Source organism: Eriocheir sinensis, chromosome 4 (genome assembly GCF_024679095.1).
Source record: "Eriocheir sinensis breed Jianghai 21 chromosome 4, ASM2467909v1, whole genome shotgun sequence".
In the NCBI taxonomy this organism is placed as follows: Eukaryota; Metazoa; Arthropoda; class Malacostraca; order Decapoda; family Varunidae; genus Eriocheir; species Eriocheir sinensis.
The window spans coordinates 5,610,916-5,615,349 of NC_066512.1; the positions used below are offsets into that span (position 1 = coordinate 5,610,916).

General features: G+C 43.7%; 1 long non-coding RNA gene across 1 annotated transcript; it reads left to right on the forward strand.

The window, feature by feature from the left end:
- The first annotated feature begins 2,129 nt into the window (after positions 1-2,129).
- LOC127008129 (uncharacterized) lies at positions 2,130-3,031 on the forward strand. Its single transcript, XR_007760820.1, has 2 exons — positions 2,130-2,271; positions 2,408-3,031. It is a non-coding gene; the product is annotated as an uncharacterized LOC127008129 (long non-coding RNA).
- Positions 3,032-4,434: the final 1,403 nt, after the last annotated feature.

The window sequence follows — 4,434 nt, forward strand, 5'->3', positions numbered from 1 at the left end:
AAGTATTTTGTATTTGTATTTGTATTTTGGCACACAGAAAAAAAAAATTTGTATTTGTATCTATATTTCGAGTCAAAACCATTTGAGGAGGATAATTACTGTTAAGGAAATAGAAAAAGAAATAATGTTAAGCCGCGTTAAGGCGGAGGAGGAAACAGAATCTGATGAAGGTTGAAGCGAAGGAGGAAAGGATTAACGTCAGATCACGGGGAAAGCGGAGTAAGGAGAACATTAAGGTTGAAGGCGGAGGAGGAAAAAAAATTAAGGGTGGGGAGTAAGGAGGAAATTAACTTCAGGTCACATGGAGGAGGAGTAGGAGAGGATTTAGGGAGTTACTGAGGGATGGGTGGCTCGGAAGAAGGATCCGCCCGCAAAAATGTGTGACGTCACGGAAATGGGAGGCGTAGGGGATGAGATGTAGACGACGAGAGAGACAGTAAACCGATCTACTGCTTTAACTTGGCAAATGCACTACAGTCACCTATCAAAAAGAGGTTGTATCCATTTCTTGAGCGGACTGATGTCATTGCCGCAGCTGTCATGGGCCCCAGGTTTAAGCTGGCATGGATGCCATGTAAGAAAATGCAAAAGGAAAAGGTTTCCAAGATTGTGGACCTAATTATTTCCGAGTCAACTCAGTCGACCTTGAAGAAGAAAACATTTCAAGAGAGTGAGCCTTTCGTCTTTTCGGCTGGCATGAGTGCAACACGACCTCGTCTTTTTGCCTACATGCCTCCAACTGGGCAAATGATGGCAAGTGCATCAACAAATGACACTACAGTGGTGAAGGCAGAACTTGAAACGTACCAAGAAGAAGGTGTTTTGCCTTTCGATGTCAATCCACTGAGGTACTGGCGTGATGCAAAAAGCTTCAAAAATTTGAAGCACTTTGCCAAGAATATTCTAGGGTGCTGTGCAACAACATGGACGCCCCGGGAAGCATGTCACATCCACGAACATAAAAAAAAGTCCCCGCAGAGAAATTAAACAGCTGTCGTGATGATAACAGAAAAAGAGCAAAGGGCGGGAGGCGAGGGGGATGAAAGGGATGGAGGGAGATGAAGGGGAGGGAGAATGGCAAGGAAAGGGGGCTGATGAAGAAGTTTGAAAGAAATATATGTATTGAGAGCAAGGATGAAAGAAAGGGAGAAATAGAATGAAATAAAGAAGAGAAAAATAGAGGAACAGACGACTTAAGAGAAGTGGCAGCCCAATACAAAGGTTAGGAAACTTTAGTGGGCCGTCCTCGTGAGTCAACGCGCTCATTGGTGTTCTCCCTCAGCAGGTGTGTGAATGCAATGGACCTGAAACACGTTAATTGGTGAACCAATTCTTACTATGTAAAATCAATCAATCAGTCAGTCAGAGAAAGAAAATATAATTGAAAAGAAAAATTGGAAGTAAGAAAGAAAAGGTAAAAGGATGCTGCGCCGGAAGCCGCGGCGAGGATTCCTTATGATGCTTGTGCGCGTCCCCGAGGCCCATCGGTCCTTCATCCAAGAACCGATAAACGCGGTGACCGGCGCCTTCACGGCATTTATGATTAATTTTATAATCCAGTCTGGTAGTTTTAAGAAGCGAGTTCTTGCATCCGCCCTATTCGAATCGGCGGGGCGGTGGAGCGCCAGCGAGCCCAAGGTCTTCTAGGCGAGCGTGGCAGGACTGACGGGCTCCCGGCAGGGCGCCTCGGCGTCCATCGGGACCCCGACGGAGGTGCCGGAGATCTTTCGGCTACAACGCCGGGCAGGTGGGGCTCGTTAGCCGTGGTAGGCAATTCACCTAGGAGAGCAAACTCCGAACAATAAACCCGGGCAGGTTGGGCTCGTGAGCCGTGGTAGGCAATTCACCTAGGAGAGCAAACTCCGAACAATAAACCCGGGCAGGTTGGGCTCGTGAGCCGTCATAGGTAATACACCTAGGAGAGCAAACTCCGAACAATAAACCCGGGCAGGTGGAGGTCGTTAGCGAAAGCAGTTCATCTAGGAGAGCAAACTCCGATTACAAAACCGGGCAGGTGGAGGTCGTTAGCGTGAGCAGTTCACCTAGGAGAGCAAACTCCGATTACAAACCCGGGCAGGTGGAGGTCGTTAGCGAAAGCAGTTCACCTAGGAGAGCAAACTCCGATTACAAACCCGGGCAGGTGGAGGTCGTTAGCGAAAGCAGTTCACCTAGGAGAGCAAACTCCGATTACAAACCCGGGCAGGTGAGGTTCGTTAGCCGTGGTAGGCAATTCACCTAGGAGAGCAAACTCCGAACAATAAACCCGGGCAGGTGGGGCTCGTCAGCCGTGGTAGGCAGTCTGCCTAGGAGAGCAAACTCCGAACAATAAACCCGGGCAGGTGGAGGTCGTCAGCCGTGGTAGGCAGTCTGCCTAGGAGAGCAAACTCCGAACAATAAACCCGGGCAGGTGGAGCTCGTCAGCCGTGGTAGGCAGTCTGCCTAGGAGAGCAAACTCCGAACAATAAACCCGGGCAGGTGGAGCTCGTCAGCCGTGGTAAGCAGTCTGCCTAGGAGAGCAAACTCCGAACAATAAACCGGGGCTTGTGGTGCTCGTTAGATGTCGTAGACAGTCCACGTGATGGGAACACCAAAGAAAAGGAAAATAAAAAGGAACACCAGAAAAAGGAAAATAAAGTAACAAAACATCAAGAAAAAAAAAAAACACAGATCATCCACCTTCAGGCCCTAACATCTCCAAAATTATGGATGAGTCTTTTCTGGGGAGAAAGAGGCTCATCCAGACCAACGAACATCAAAAAGGGATGATATAGAAAGGAACACCACAAAAATGGGAAAAAGAGAACAAAACATCGCAAAAGAAAAGTAACAACAATAACAGAACAACGTCAAGAAAAGTAACATACAAAGAAACATCATCCACCATTCGGCCCCAAACTAACATCACCGAAATTATGGGTGGGTCTTTTCTGGGGAGAAAGAGGCTCATCCAGACCAACGAACATCAAAAAGGGATGATATAGAAAAGAACACCAAGAAATAGGGGAAAAAAGAGCAAAAAAACATCGCAAAAGAAAAGTAACAGCAATAACAGAACAACATCAAGAAAAGTAACATACAAAGAAACATCATCCACCTTTCGGCCCCTAACTAACATCACCAAAATTATGGGTGGGTCTCTTCTGGGAGGAAAGCGGCTCACCCAGACCAACGAACATCAACAAGAGGATGATATGAAATAAAAGAACATCAAAAAAGAAAAACAACAGCAAAGAAAACAAAGAAAAAGATAAAGAAAAGAAAAGGAAAAAGAAACAAAAAAGAAAAAGAAAAACACCAAAATAAAATAAAACAAAAACAAAAAAATAATCCAAATAAATAAATAAATAAACAAATACAGAATACAGTAAAATTAACGAACTAACTAACTAATTCAAACTGTCCAACTATTAAACTACCTATCTAACTACCTATCTAACTAAGGGTACTATACAAGGGTACTATTGGACTACCTATTAACTAACTAATTATCAAATCATCTAACGATCGAACATGTATTTGTCTGACTCTTTATCTATTTATCTGCATGGCTATCTATCATTATGTTTATCTATCCATCGTTTTTTTTCTTTTTGCAGTTAAGGAAGCAGCTCAAGGGCAAAAGTAGATAAATAAAATAAAAAAATCCGCATAAATAAAAATAAGTTATATCTCTATATCCTTTATTTGTTTATCTTATTTGTTCATCTTATTTATTTGTTTACTTCTCTAGTCCGTCATCAGTCATGGTCAGTTCCACCTACACGTTTTCCTGCCACATTTTTTTTTCTCATTGTGTAGTCCTTAGTTCCGGTCCGACCTTGAGCTGGAAGGGAAGGACGGGGCCAGGGAGGCAAGAAGAGGGAGGGAGGGAGGGGGGAGGCAGGACAGAGTAATAGGAAGAATTTGGATTATAATGGTTCCCCCCCCTCCCCCTCTGCAGCCAAAAAATAAAACGAAGAAAAGCGTCAAGTAAAAAAAATAAAATAATAAATGGTAGCTAACAATGATAAAGAGTTTACTAAAAAAAATGGAAATCGATGAGGTAAAGACTTGCCAGTTTTATTTTCTTTCTTTCTTTTTTTTCAACACAGAAGACAGAAAGCTCAAGGGCCAAAATAAGAGGATACAGAAAAAAAAAAGATCGCTACGTCGCTGCTCCCCAGTCTTTATCCTTTTGATTATCTGTGTCTTGATGTGGCAGAGTAAGAGACTTTGTATAACTACTGATATTTGTACTCTTCCGGGTATACCCCATTCACGGTGCTCAATAATGGTGATAACAGTATAGCAGCAAGTAGTACGCAGTAGCTAGCGAGGCGGCACCTTTTAGCACTTCAGTTTCCGTCACAACCTTACGGCACATTTCTTAAACTTCGTCGAGCGTTTAAAACTCATTCTCCGCTCTCTATTGTTACGTACTTTATAGAGAGAGAG